This window comes from Dama dama, chromosome 32 (assembly GCF_033118175.1).
Source record: "Dama dama isolate Ldn47 chromosome 32, ASM3311817v1, whole genome shotgun sequence".
NCBI classification, from domain to species: domain Eukaryota; kingdom Metazoa; phylum Chordata; class Mammalia; order Artiodactyla; family Cervidae; genus Dama; species Dama dama.
In genome coordinates, this window is record NC_083712.1 from 43,722,965 (window position 1) to 43,738,615 (window position 15,651).

The window sequence follows — 15,651 nt, forward strand, 5'->3', positions numbered from 1 at the left end:
ATCTTTGTCTGGTTTTGTTATCAGGGTGATGTGGGCCTGGTAGAATGAGTTTGAGAGCATTCCTTTCTGTTCAAGGTTTTGGAATAGTTTGAGAAGGATAGGTGTTTGGTAGAATTCATCTGTGAAGCTGTCTGGCCCTGAACTTTTGCTTATTGGGAGTTTTTAAAATTACCAATTTAAATTTCTTGCTAGCAATTGATCTGTTCATATTTTCTCTTTCTTCCTGGTTCAGTCTTGGGAGATTTTACATTTCTAAGAATTTGTCCGTTTCTTTTGGTTGTCCATTTTATTGGTGTATAGTTGTCTGTAGTAGTCTCTTATGATATCTGTGGTGTTGGCTGTAACTTCTTTTTCATTTCTGTTCCTATTGATTTGGGCCCCCTCCCTTTTTTTTTTTTCTTGATGAATGTGGCTAAAGGCTTATCACTCTGTATATTTTCAGAGAATCAGCTCTTACTTTCACTGATCTTTTCTATTGTTTTTGTTTTTAGTCTCTATTTCATTTATTTCTGCTCTGATCTTTTTTTTTTCTCTCTCTCCTTCTACTAACTTTAGGTTTTGTTTTTTCCTTCTTTTTCTAGTTTCTCTAGGTGTCCGTTTAGGTTGTTTATTGGAGTTTTTTTTCTCTTGTTCCCTAAGATAGGCTTTTATTACTATAAACTTACCTTTCAGAACTGCTTTTGCTATATATTCGCTGATTTTGGATCACTGTGTTTTCATTTTCATTTGTCCAATTTTGGTCTTTTCTGCTTAAAGAAGTTTAGCATTTCCTGCAAAGCCAATTTAGTGGTGTTGAACTCTTTACCTTTTGTTTGTCCATAAGACTTTTATTTCTTTCTCAAACTTGAACGATAGGCTTGCCAGGTATGCATGCTACATTGCTTTGGTCATGTCCAATTCTGTGTGACTCTGTGGACTGGAACCCACCAGGCTCCTCTGTCCGTGGAATTCTCCAGGCAAGAATCCTGGAGGGGGTCGCCATGCCCTCCTCCAGGGGATCTTCCCTACCCAGGGATTGAACCAATGTCTCCTGCATTGGCAGGTGGGTTCTTTACCACTAGAACCACCTGGGAAGCCCCTTGTCAGGTGTAGTATTATTTTTTCTTCTTATGTTTTGAATATATTGTGACACTCCCTCTGACCTGAAAAGTTTTCCTTGGAAAGTTAGATGATAGTCTTAGGGGAATTCCCTTCTATATAACAAGTTTCTTTTCTCTTACTGCTTTTAGGATTCCCTTTTTATCTTTAATTCTTGTTAGTTTAATTATAGTATGTCTCTGTGTGGACCTCTTTGGGTTCATCTTGTTTGGGACTCTCAGTGGTTCCTGGACTTAGATGTCTAATATCTTTTCCCAGGTTAGTGAATTTTTCAGCTATTATTTCTTCCAATAAATTCTCTGTCCATTTCTCTTTCTTCTCCTTCCGGGACCCCTAAAATGTGAGCGTTAACATGCTTGAGTTATCTCAGAGGTCTTTTAAGCTGTCCTCACATTTATTTATGTAGATTTTAAAAAAATTTTTTCATTGAAGTACAGTTGATTTACAATGTTTGTGTTAGTTTGAGGTGTATAGTACAGTGATTCAGTTATAAATACACCTGTATCCTTTTATACAGGAAATGTCCTGGGGGGGCAGCCTTGCATGCCCCTCACCAGGGCAGCATGCTCTGGAGTGCCCCCGTGTTCTCCCTGGGGGCGCTCCTGCTGGGATGAGGCTGACTTCTCGGGATGTGGCTGGTGGGCAAGGCCGTCCTCGGCTGCTGCCAGGTTCTCCCACATGCGCCCCGGTGGCCTTCAGAGCCAGACATTCTTGGGGGGCTTGCCTTCCCATTGCAGGACGCCTGGCATGAGGAATGCAATGTGAGGCTTGGACCCCTTAATTTTGGGGGAGAGCCTCTGCAATTGTGGTTATCCACCAGGTGTATAGGTCTTAACTATACTATGTCTCCGACCTCTGACCCATCTCCTTGAGGTTCTTTTGATGTATATTTAGCTGTGGAAAATCTTTTCTGTTGCTCTTTAGTTCATTCTCATAGATAGTTACTCTGTAAATAGCTGTAATTTTGGTGTGTCCATGGGAATAGATGAGCTCAGGATTTTCCTACCCTAGCATCTTGGCCACACCTCCCAAATCAGTGCTGTAGAGTTTTTGAAGTGAGAAAGATTGTTAGTGTGTATAGGAGAACATGGTGGGTCCTGATTGGGGGACCCTTCTTCTTTTCCTTGGGCTTTCCCTTAGGGTGGTCCCTTGGGAACAGAATACCTTTGGGGAATAATGAAGGGATTTGCGAGATGTGGGAGAGGTCCAGGTATCTTAAGGGACGGAGGAAGCTTTGTATTGGAAATGTGTTTGTGTCATGGAAAATTTTTTACTCAAGTTACAAAATGCAAGTGGTATTACCCCCAAAGAGAACTGTCAGAATCACCAAGCTGGAAGGAGTCTTAGGAATCAGTTAGTCCAAACCCTTGATTTTACTGAAGAGGAAATAGACTCCAGGAAGAGAAATGGCTTGCCCAAGTGTATAGTCATCACCGAGGACACGGCCAAACCCACATCTGTTGATTTCTGGGCATGATTTCCCCTGCTCCCCCACTGAAGTTCCCCTACCTCCCACCACTGCTTCATTGCTGACTTTTCTGTGCTGCCACGATTAGCCTTCAGACTTAGAAATGTCACTGTTTCGGGGGGAGGAGCCAAGATGGCAGAGGAGTAGGACGGGGAGACCACTTTCTCTCCTACAAATTCATCAAAAGAATAACTGAACGCAGAGCAAACTTCGCAAAACAACTTCTGATCGCTAGCTGAGGTCATCAGGCGCCCAGAAAAGCAGCCCATTGTCTTCGAAAGGAGGTAGGACAAAATATAAAAGAAATGTCACTGTTTCACGTACAGAGTTTCTTTAAGTCATCAGAGGTGTGAGCAAATCATGACCCACAGCATCGGTCTAGGATCCTCTGTGTCTAGCAGAGGGAGAGATTTAGTCTCAGAAGCTCAACCTGGGTTTATACCTAGCTCCACCTCTGGGCTGGTGAAGGATGTGAAGCAAGATACTTGACTTCTCTGAACTTGGATCCCCTCATCATGATAGGCAGTGCCTATGTCTCAGGTTCCTTAGGTGAGGAGCAAACGGCTCAGTCCGTAAGACTGTGGCCTGGTCTGTAGTGTGTGTGTGCTCACTTATGTCCAGCTCTCTGCAATCCCCTGGACTATAGCCCGCCAGACTTATCTGTCCATGGAATTCTCCAGGCAAGAAATACTGGAGTGGGTGGACACTTCCTACTCCAGCGCATCGTCCTGACCCAGGATTCACACCTGTGTCTCCTGCATTGACAGGCGGATTCTTTACCTTTTGTGCCCCCTGGGAAGCCCTGGTCTATAGGAAGTGCTCAATAAATGTTGGCAGTTGTTACTGCGACTCTAAGGGTAGTTAGAACTATTTCTGTCAAAAATGCTAAGGAAATAAAAAATTATATTTATATGTATGTATATATAAACAACAATTAGAGATCTTTCTTCCAGAGGCTTTTGTACGTCTAGTGTAGCGTGTTGTTTTCTATAGCTTTTCATCCAACAACTGTCTTAATTGCCTCAAAAGATAACTACTCGGTCTTTAAAAAAATTTTCCCTATTTTTGTCTATTCAGTAATTGCTCTACAATAAGCTCGCATATTTAAAGTATACATGGGCTTCCCTGGTGGTCCAGTAGCCCCAGTGCTGGGGACCCAGGTTCCATTCCTGGTCGGAGAACCAGATCTCACATGCTGCAACTAAGAGTTCTCATTGACGACTAAAAGATCTCACACGCTGCAACGGAGATTGAGCCTCAAAGGTCCCATGTGCAGCAACAAAGACCTGGTGCAGCCAAGTAAATAAATATTTTAAAAAAGATGCATTCCAACTCCAGAGATAGTGTAAAAAAATTAAGTATACAACTTGATTAGTTTTTTAAAAAATTTATTTATTTAATTGGAGGCTAATTACAATATTGTGGTGGTTTTTGCCATACTTTGACATGAATCAGCCGTGGGTGTACACGTGTCCCCCATACTGAACCCCCCTCCACCCTCCCTCCCCATCCCATCCCTCTGCGTCATCCCAGTGCACCGGCTTTGAGTGCCCTGTTTCATGCATCGAACTTGGACTGGTCATCTGTTTCACACATGGTAATAGACATGTCCATCCTAAAGGAGATCAGTCCTGGGTGTTCCATGGAAGGACTGATGCTGAAGCTGAAACTCCAATACTTTGGCCACCTCATGCGAAGAGTTGACTCATTGGAAAAGACCCTGATGCTGGGAGGGATTTGGGGCAGGAGGAGAAGGGGACGACAGAGGATGAGATGGCTGGATGGCATCACCAACTCGATGGACATGAATTTGAGTGGACTCCGGGAGTTGATGATGGACAGGGAGGCCTGGCGTGCTGCGATTCATGGGGTCGCAAAGAGTCCGACACGACTGAGCGACTGAACTGAACTGAACTGAATATACATGTTCCAGTGCTATTAGTTTTAATATACACATGAAACCGTCCCCCAAATCAAGAGAAAGATCACATATACATCACCAGGAGAGTTCATCTGCCCCTTGGTAATCCCACCATCCTACCTCTCCTGGCCCCTCCGACCCTCCATACCCACCCCCAGGCAAACTCTGACCTGCTAGAATTTTATATTATGGAATCATACAGTATATTTTCTATTTGTTTGGCTTCTTTCCCTCAGTGTGATTATCATTCTTACTCATATGTATACCAATAGTTCATTCCTTTTTACTGCTGATTACTCCCAATATTTTTTTCTTTGTTTACTCTTTACCCCTGTCTTGCTTAACTTGGCCATGGCATGGAATGAAAACATATTTTGATGATTTTAAAAATAGTTATTGGTTAAATATCTGTGTTTCTTATGCTTATTTTTCATTTTGTTGTTATCTGGTATATGTAGTAAGTAGTGTACAGAAATTGTAGATTTCTTGAGAGTAACACCCATTGTACTCTGTATGAATATTTTAAAAAATTAACATCTATAAACAGTATTGCTATTTATTTGAACATTGAGATTAAAATTTTCTCCTGTCTTGTTGACTCTGAGGTACCAAAAAAAGCATCCTTCTATTGGCCTGACCCAATAAATTCATTGAATAGATTCAGTTCCATAAATATTTACACATAGTTTTCATTTTCATGGTGAAATATTTCTTCTGTTGATGTTTAAGTCTTTTTTTGAAAATGTGGACAGCATGTTCTCAATTTCCTTGCAATTGGAGCATAACATGAAGTAAAGTAAAAAAAAAAAAGGCTACAGCAAAAATAATATATTTGCAAGATAATAAGAGATCATTTGGGAGGCATGTCCATTTTTCTAATGGTCTTTGCCAACACCATAGTATCTCTCAAGTGTTGACATTCTGCATCTGGGAAGGGGCATGATAAAAATTACCATTCAGAATACCTGTTCAAGTTTGGTGAAAGATTTAATTTCTTCATCTGTCATTGTGTCAGGAGCCCTGTGAATACTATAGATCAACCCCCAGTGCCAGAAGGGCTAGAGACTTGGCAGCGGCGTGGGTAGAATTTAGCCAGAGGGAATTGTAAAGAAGCCAGAGAAAACAAAGTTCACCCATTCTGCACCTCGGCCTTATGTTCTGGGTGGTTGTCCTGGGAAAGCTGGGGATGCAGTAATTTAAAAAACAGCCCATAAATGGAGACGTATATGCTGACCTTAACGACGCTGCAAGAATTCTAGGAGCAAGATAGACTTTTATGGAACACAATAAAAAGTAATGCAGTTCCATTCTGTGCTGGAAGGTACCCTAGAGACGATCTGGTCCAAGCTTTCATTTTGTTGGTGACCGGCCCAAGGTCACACAGTAACTTGATGGCAGAACTGGGGCTAGACCAGGGATTTCTGAGCCACGCATGCATTTTCTACGTGTGCCCTCTCAGTGTTCCTGCCCCTGTTGTGTTGGGGCTGGCGTGTTGGAGTGTTCGGTGCTGGAAGGTGAGATTTGCTCTCTCTGAGCTGCCCCGTGGAGGGGTCCCTGTTCTCTGATGCATTGCATCTGAGCGCTCTTCTTCCTGAGCATCTTGTCTTCTTTTACGGTGAGTTTATTCTGGTGAATGGAGAGCTGTGCTTCTGGCTCTGTCAGTTCTGTGAGGTGTGACGTTTGGTTAATGGACAAACCCATGCTTTTGATGGTCAGATAACCCAACGTACTGGGGTTAGAATTTCAACACAGTCCATAACAGATGAAAGCCTGAATCCCGCATGGTGCCCAGGGCCGAGTGCTACAGGTCTCCCTCACTGGCGTCTGTGATGGCAGCACATGCCTGGCAGCTGCAGCATCTCAGAAGGGCAGGGCTGACCCGGAGGGGTTTCAGAGAGGGCGTGTGAGTGTAACTGCAGACTCTGCTGAGAAAGAGCTCTTTTTTTTTTTATAAAGGAGCATCAGCTGTCTCAGGTTCAGTGCCTGGGTCAGGAAGATCCCCTGGAGGAAGGCATGACAACTCACTCCTATATTCTTGCCTGGAGAATCCCGTGGACAGAGGGGCCTGGCGGGCTATAGTCCATGGGGTTGCAAAGAGTCAGACACGACTGAAGTAACTCAGCATGCACCATCAGCTGTCTGTCTGTATCCCAACTGACGTAGGAGAAAGATGTGTGATTGGTCTCACCGTCAATGGCAAACAGAGCACTTTAGTCTCTTTTCTAGAGATTGACGGTAACTCTGATTCCCTCCACTTCTAACCTGTCTTTTCTGATGCTCCAATAGCATATTATTTGTGACTTGATTTAGCATTTGAATCATTTCATTCTCCCTTGTATTAGCGGTTTTCACGTTGACAGTATTGGAGACGGCACACTCAGGACCCTCATAGGGACTCCATAACCCTAGGGTGGGAGGCACTTGGTAAATGCTTGGAATTTAAGGAAATACACTTAATACTTGATACCCTTTAAGGCACCATTAGACCCATACATTTTAAAAGAGACTTCAAATAATTTAGCAACATAATCTTGCTCATGGTCTTGGCAGTTCTGTTCATAGCATAGTAAGTAATGCTCAAAATTCTCCAAGCCAGGCTTCAACAGTATGTGAACTGTGAACTTCCAAATGTTCAAGCTGGATTTAGAAAAGGCAGAGGAACCAGAGATCAAATTGCCAACATGTGTTGGATCATTGAAAAAGCAAGAGAGTTCCAGGAAAGCATCTACTTCTGCTTTACTAACTACGTCAAAGCCTTTGACTGTGTGGACCACAACAAACTCTGGAAAATTCTTAAAGAGATGGGAATACCTGACCACCTGACCTGCCTTCTGAGAGATTTGTATGCAGGTCAGGAAGCAATAGTTAGAACTGGACATGGAACAACAGACTGGTTCCAAATAGGGAAAGGAGTACATCAAGGCTGTATATTGTCACCCTGCTTATTTAACTTATATGCAGAGTACATCATGAGAAATGCTGGGCTGGATGAAGCACAAGCTGGAATCAAGATTGCTGGGAGAAATATCAATAACCTCAGATATGCAGATGACACCACCCTTATGGCAGAAAGTGAAGAGGAATTAAAGAGCCTCTTGATTAAAGTGAAAGAGGAGAGTGAAAAAGTTGGTTTAAAACTCAATATTCAAAAAACTAAGATCATGGCGTCTGGTCCCATCATTTCATGGCAAATAGATGGTGAAACAGTGAGAGACCTTATTTTGGGGGGCTCCAAAATCACTGCAGATGGTGACTGCTGCCATGAAATTAAAAGATGCTTGCTCCTTGGAAGAAAGTTATGACCAACCTAGACAGCATATTAAAAAGCAGAGACATTGCTTTGTCAACAAAGGTCCATCTAGTCAAGGCTATGGTCTTTCCAATTGTCATGTATGGATGTGAGAGTTGGACTACAAAGAAAGCTGAGCGCCGAAGAATTGATGCTTTTGAACTGTGGTGTTGGAGAAGACTCTTGAGAGTCCCTTGGACTGCAAGGAGATCCAACCAGTCAGTTCTAAAGAAAATCAGTCCTGAAAATTCATTGGAAGGACTGATGCTGAAGCTGAAATTCCAGTACTTTGGCCACCGGATGTGAAGAGCTGACTCATTAGAAAAGCCCCTGATGCTGGGAAAGATTGAAGGTGGGAGGAGAAGGGGATGGCAGAGGATGAGATGGTTGGATGGCATGACTGACTCTATGGACATGAGTTTGAGCACGCTCCAAGAGTTGGTGATGGACAGGGAATACCGGCGTGCTGCAGTCCATGGGCTCGCAAAGAGTTGGACACGACTGAGCGACTCAGCTGAACTGATCTGTGCCTATCACTGTTTATCAGAGTGATAAATTGAAGTGGAGAAAGTGACGATGGCCGCTTCACGGACAGGATTAGGAGTGAGCAAGGGGCATCCTCGCATTCCCTGGTGGCTCAGCAGTAAAGAATGCTCCTGCCAATGCAGGAAACCTGAGCTCGATTCCTGGCTTGGGAAGATCCCCCGGAGGAGAAAATGGCAACCCACACCAGTATTCTTGCCTGGAGAATCCCGTGAACAGAGGAGCCTGGTGGGCTACAGTCCACGGGGTCACAAAGAGCCAGACAGGACTAAGCGACTGAACAGCACATCCTCATCTCGTTCGGTCTGCATCTTTACAAACAAGACCAGGACGCGTTGACTGTTGTTCGTTTCACAGAGTAACAGAAGACAGCATTTCGAGGGAAGAATTCATGACTTTTAAAGCGTTTCCTAAAATGTACTGTTTTCAGTAAAATTATTTAATGTGGAAGGAATCTTGTCAAGAATATAACAACATGCCATTTGTAACGTGTAGCATCCAAGGGCACTTTCTTTTCTGAAACATTCTTGGGAAGGATAATTTTAGAAGTTGGCTGCACACTTCCTGACCCTAAGTCTGCCCTGTCTCCCAGGGCAATTACCCAGAGGACTCCGTTGATTAATACAAATGAAAACACTGCCATCAAGATTTTAAAACATGTATATTATTATCCACATGTGCACAAAGAAAGTCCCACTGGGCAGCTTGAGTTGGCCGATGTGTTTCTAGTCTATCCGTGCTTTGGTTTGTTATGTAGGCAGACTTTTTTGTCTTATTTTTCACATTTCAGGAATCAATGTGTCCGATACTGATGTGGTTTAGATGAATTAAAGATTTAGATTTACATGATTGAATGTGAGGAAGCCTTGGAACTTAAGGTACCTGGATGATTACAGTCAGGCCATTGGACCAGTCGTGTCTTTGAAGTTCTTTGGAAGTCCTGGGAACTTTCACTTACTCACTGTAAGTTAAACAGCACTGCTTCCCAGATTGTTAAAATAGTATTGACCTCAGTGTCCTTGTTTTCAACTGCTCTCTTCCATAGTTGATTTTTGGCCACCTCCTTTGGCATGATTAAAAGCTGACTTATTTATGGAGTGCTGCTCATTGATGGATGTCAAACTCTGTTACTGTGGGGGGCAGGGGCAGGCTTCCCAAACTTTCGAATCCCAACTGGGAAATTTCCAAAACCGAGTGCGTGGTTTTCCCATGGAGCCTCTCCCAGCCACTCTCATGCACATCCTGCCTTCTCCTGCTCACTTTTTACCAAAACCAGAACTTGAGAGGCCACGGAAGCCCCGCCATAATCCTCTCTCTCTATGCCAAGCTGAGGAGAGCACCAGGGCATCAGATGACTGGAGAGGAGCCCTCAGACCTGGACTCAGCCCGAGGGATGTCCTTGAGAACTATTTTCTGAATTCGACAAAGCAAGGTACTTGTCTCTGCTCTGTACCTGCAGTTGCTTTCTGGATTTAGCTTTTATTTTTAGCACATTCTTTTTGTCTCTCTCTTCGATACTCTGAAAGGCTTGTCCAAGAGCGGTTTGTCACTGTGATTTCCTGTGAAGAATGAGGGGTTCAGGAGTCTGGGGGAGGGGGTCTTCGGATGCTGGCCGCGTGTCTGCCAGGTTACCGCTGGTGGCAGCCACCCTCTTGTTGGAGAACCTCCCATGAGGACCACCACATTGCATCCTCGAGGAAATCAAGGCTTGCATTTCCTTTTCTTTTTAGAGCATTGGTTTTGAAGTCAGAAAAATCCAGGGTTTACCATATATTTGTCCGAGAGGCTTCTTAGCACATTTGAGCCTCATTTTGCCCATCTGTAGAATGGGGAGGTTATTGCAGACTCCCATGGCATCGTTGCGGGGATGGCAGGAGCTCACCCTGGGAGCAGCTCTTGCAGTGCAAGGCAGGTACGTGGCAGGCGAGTGGGTGACGACCCTTCCCGTCCTCCGAACGGGAGAAGCCCAGCTGCACACACCCCTGTCCTCTTTGTATCTGTGGCTCACCTCCAGTGATTTTCCGTGATGCCGCCTCCCCGCTCATCCTGATCTCCAGGGAGTCTTGCCAGTGGTTCTGCCTTCCTATGTCTTTCCTTGTCTATTACCAGCAAGAGATGACCACTTTCTTAGGGCACCTGATGTTTGGAACTGCAAGGAGACAATGTGCTTCCCGGAGCCGAGGATCCGAGCTTTCGTCCGTGCTTTCCTAGGAGGCGAGCAGAAGCAGGGCTGTCCTGTAACTCCTAACCTGTATCTGGCGTTGCCAGGACAGGCACTCAGGGGCTGGACGGATGAATGGGGCCTCTGTGTGTGGATGAAAAAACCCAGCGTTTCTCTTCCAGTTGCTGCAGTGAGAAGAACAAATTAGATTATTAATTTGATCATGTGGTAGCATGAGCCGACAGCCTATTTAGCTTCATTGTTAAAACAAGTGTGGTTTTGAATGATGTGGACTTTCCCTCTTACTTAGATGGCAAAGAATATTCATTATGGATATCAATAAAGACCATGCTGGTGATCCAGCCTCCATAGCTGCCCGCCCCCCTCGCATGCAGAAAAGGCAGAAAAGGACATTTAAATGGTTGAGAATAAGAATGGGAGACTGGAAGCCAAATTATAAACTCATTTCAACTCCTGGCCCTCAGGCCCTAGAGTGGCCTTATTTGTTGTAAAGGATGGAAAACAACTCGGATTCCGGTCCAAGTGATTATTCGACTTTGGCATTGCTGCGGGGCTGCCAACTGCAGTTCCATTTAGACACAGATTAATTAGCCAGGCAGGGACGGAAGTGGGCCGGGAGAGGCAGCGCTGCGGGGGGACTGGCCGGGCGGGGGTGGGGGGATGGCCCCGGCTGGCCCACCGCTTCAGCAGTTAACCCACAGGAAAGCGGATCCAGATGGCCCCTTCTACGGTGACACTCCTCACACCGTACTTACTGACTTAGTGTCAATGTTGCAGAGAAAACTTTCAAACTTGGGCGCAGGGAGAAACAGCATGTGACAGCCCCCAGCCCTGGCACCGGGAGGCCGGCCCCGCGGACCTGAGCCACTTAGCAATCTTGTCTTTGTCCCCCTGCAACCACCCTGGACCTTTTTTTAAAAATTATTATTATTATTCCTGCATGTGAAACGGGAACCATAGAGTATTTTCGCGTGTGTGTGTGCGTGTGCGTGCGCTATGACTTGAATTATAAAGACAGATGAGATGAAATCACAAACTCGGGAAAACAAGACTCTGCGTTAAGGAGTTGAAGATAGAATTATTCGCATCTATTTAATCGCGGGGGCGAATCCTCTCCGGAGTGTTTCCCCCGATGCTGTGTTCGTTCGTACCTCTTCTGCGTCCGCGTTGATCTCCGTGGACACAGGGGCGCTCGCCGGATTCCTGAAAGGCCGGGGGGCGCAGGGCTGGACCGAGCGGGCGGAGAGGGGCGTCCGGGGAGGAGGCGGGTCCCGCGGGCGGTGCGCGGGGCGTCCGCGGGGGCGCGCGTCCCGGGGAGCTGGGCTCTCCAACTTCCCAGGGGTTTGCTGTTTTGTAACATTTCTTCCTTCCCTACGACCGACCATTAGACCGACCATTAGAAAAAAGTGGCGGCGCGGCGCGCGGTCCCCCCGACCCCATCTGAACCGCGGCTTCGCTGCGGACGCAGCGCCCAGGCCCCGGCGGCTTCGGGAGCCAGCGGGCACCCTTCCTCCCTGCGAGGTTTGCTTTTTCTGGGTTCTTTTCCAAGAGTGTGACTCTGCTTTGCTTTTACACACGTATCTACATGGCTCTCGGCATTTATTTTAAACCTTGATCATTTTTTTTTTAAACAAATGCTTTGCATTTTACCTATTAAAATAGAGGAAAATACCATCCTGCTCTGGGGGGCAGGACTTTGGATAAATTGTATTTTAGATCCTAAGTGATTTAAAATTTTGTAATATCATCTGTATTTAAGGCGTGGAAATTCCCAGAAGTGACTCCTATATTTATTTTTTAGATTCCTTTCCATTTCAAGGAGGAAAGTCAAGATATTTTTACTCAGTGGAAGAATGATGTAGTTTCATCCTAACCTTCTTTTCTTATGCTTCCAGGTAAGTGAGTCTGTTAATCATGAATTACTTAAGAAATGAATCTTTGTATGGTCTGAGTTTATTCAGTATTCTGGCTGTGTTTGAAATGTGCTGAATTTCATTTTACTTCCAATAGTTCCATTAATAACAGATTATTATTTTAAGATAGGAGTACTTTTTCAAGGTAGTATAATTACTTGGCTGCCTTGGAAAATTCTTTTATTCACTTGTGAAGCCTGTAATTTACATTTAACTCTGCCAGCTTCTTCAGAATTTATCTCTTCTCAGAATGGCAAATGCCAATAATGTAGTTAGAAGAACTACGTAATTCTTTTTTAAAAAATTCACCTGAATAGAATCATTTGTTCTTCTTATGAAAGTTGTGATGAAATGTTAAGCTTTCTCAAATATTTAACCTATAATCAAAAGGGCATCATAATTTTCACCGTGCTACAAAATAATTATTTAAATAAAATAGAAAATTGAAGAATGATCTTACTTTCTGACTTATAGCATCTCAGGGGAATACTTTCTAGAACTCTTGGAGAATAGTACCCTGACAGATTATATGGTTGGTTTCAGATTTATGGTTTGGGGACACATGTAAATCTCAGGGACATTGTTTTAGTTCTGCTCTTGTAAGCAGTGATTTTGAATTTCTCTACAATAAGATATTTTATTACATCTGGAAAGACTAAACCGTTGAAAAAAACTAAAAACTTCAGGGACATCATTAGTTGAAATGGAACAGTATGATATGGGAAGTCATGTATGTGGTTCTTGCGTTCAGCAGAACAAACCTTTATTTTAGTTTTCTATGGAGATGAGTCTATAGATGTAAAAATGAAAATAGATAAGCTGTGCTCACCATTCTGCATATCTTCAGGAAAACCCCTTCACTGGTCTTCATTCAACAAATTGCTATAGAGGTTTTGTTTTGATTTTTAATTTTTACTTTTGTGGTACTGTTTGAGAAAAAAGGCTGACAGTCAAAACTTTGGATGTGATTTTGCTTTAATGAACTGCTTTGTACTCAAACAATGGTGAGTGAGGAGTTAAAGGGATTGTACCTGAGTTACTAGTTATGAAAAAGAAAAACAACCTTGACCAAAGTTAATAATACATACAAAAACAACCAAACAATAATCTTCACAAATTATTTTCTGAGTAGAGACTTGAGTGGCTAAGAGGCCTAAGTGACCCAAGGCTACTTTGAGGGTCACAGTGGAAGTTTTCTAATCTGAGGTATTTCAATGTTTAATGTTTTTGAGAAGGACTTGGATGATGTAGAAGAGAATAGGGTCATTAGAACATCATGATGTTGAAACCTTGAGATAATTGTAGAGAAGAGCCAGAGTAAACTGTACTAAATAGAGAAGTAGTGAGAAGTAGTCCAATTAAGATGTTCATACCCCAGGATGAAGTGATGAGGGAGGCCCGGCTGGGTTTTGGCGAGGGTCTGGTCTCTGTACGTCCTGCCGCAGAGACAGGGCGTTGCTGGGGAGTCAGGCTCCCCTGGGACAGTAGGAGCTGGGGAAAGCCTTCAGTTTTCCAGGAACTGTGGGCTTCCCAGGTGGCACTGGTGGTAAAACAACCCGCCTGCCACGCAGGAGACAAAAGGGACGTGGGTTCGATCCCTGGGTCAGAAAGACCCCCTGGAGGAGGGCATGGCAACCCACTCCAGTCTTCTTGGATAGAGGACAGTATCTTGGACATTATCCCGTGGACAGAGGAACCTGGTGGCCTATACTCACTCCATAGGGTCACCAAGAGTCGGAAACAACTGAAGTGACTTAGCGTGCATGCATATTCCTTATAATCCGAGTTCCTTATAGATGTCCTTTATAGTGTCCTTTATAGTGGACCTTCAGCACACCTTCAGAGGGCAACCGTGTAAACCGGGGAACGAGTGGCTGGTTGGCAGGTGTACCTGCCCTGTGCATGGTGGTCCTGGAGTCCCAGCCGGGAGAGGTGGTTGGTTCAGTTGTTCACCAGCTCGAGGTGCTGAAAGGCTCCCCGAGGGATCTCCTGGTCTCCTCTGTGTCCCCCTGGTACCTTCCATGCCGCCCGGCCTTCTCCGTGAATTGCTGCCCACTGAGGTCGTGCCCCCACCCTGAGCCCGGTGTCTCCACAGTCTCTCCCACCGGGAACTCTTCCTTCGCTGCCACCCCCGCAGGGAATGTTCACTGGTCCTGCAGTGGCAATCCCCCCGTGGGGCTTCTAGCGCTCAGACACAGGTCCTGGCATCTGGATATGCTGAAAGAGGCATTGCACGGTTGATGAAAGCGTGGGAAGGGAATATAGGGGTGCTGGCCCTGTGGGAACCTCACCCCTCTGCTCCCCACACCCTCCTGAGCGGGCACCTGGCACTGTCTTCTCATCATGGTCCCACGACGGCCGCCTGGACCCCCGAGCAGGACGCTGACCCGGCCGTTATCACTCTGTGATCGAATTAGTTCCTCAGCGGCTGTCTGCGGGGTCCAAGCTCTGTTTGTGGACAGATCACCCTGTAGTTCTTTGCAGCTCTGCAAGCTCATGCATGATGTGTGTCTATCAGATAACATGAAGTAGTAGCCGATGCCATTTCATTTTGGAACGAAGGGGTGTTGCAAGTAAATATGGATGTAAAACCATAATGGAGTTACTTGGCAAATTGCGCATATATGCAAAACTAGAGAATCAAGTAGAGAAGTTTGTATCGATCGTTTACGAAGTGGCCTTCTCTGGGATCTGTTTTGGACTTCCACAGTCTTTCCACTTAATGGAATGAGACGTGAAGAATGTAAGCTTGTCATGAGTGCCAGTGTCTGCTGCTGCAATTTTAATTTATCCTCCTGAACCACAGTTCCTTTTCGGCAGATGGGGCTTCTCCAGGCCAGGCCAGGAGAGGCACGCTGGCCCGATACAGTCTGCCACGGGGCCACTGTCTCTGTCTGCTGATTTTCACCTCCTCAGGCCTGGCTTTTGTCTTTTCTGCTCTGTTCCCAGGCTCTGCTCATTGAGATTCTCCTTCCATCAAGTGGGTTTCTTGCTTCAGCCTCTCATGCCCGTGTCTTGCCCTGCCGGCCCCTCACCCCCCAACCCCCCACCTCCTCCTTCCTCTGTGCCCCTCCTCACGCGTTCCTGCTCTGTACTCAGCCCTGGAAATCCATCCTGGCCTTTGCCCGGCCTGGGGCTGGGCCCTGTCGCCCCGCACCATTCTCCATTGTCTGCAATTGTTCACCTGCTGGGTGTTTGTCCTGTGGCCATCATCGTCCTCAAAGAGGGCTCTGAATC

General features: G+C 45.3%; 1 protein-coding gene across 17 annotated transcripts in view; it reads left to right on the plus strand.

The window, feature by feature from the left end:
- Positions 1-15,651, plus strand: part of CSGALNACT1 (chondroitin sulfate N-acetylgalactosaminyltransferase 1) — a 321,780-nt gene that overhangs the window by 148,103 nt on the left and 158,026 nt on the right. For 12 of the 17 annotated variants that reach the window (XM_061134454.1, XM_061134459.1, XM_061134455.1 and 9 more), the window contains one exon: positions 12,303-12,396. The gene's annotated coding sequence lies outside the window, so the exon portion shown is untranslated. Of the gene's footprint in view, positions 1-9,582; positions 9,752-11,884; positions 12,023-12,302; positions 12,397-15,651 lie in introns of those variants that run through there. The other 5 variants (XM_061134460.1, XM_061134464.1, XM_061134468.1 and 2 more) reach the window with 2 other exon arrangements.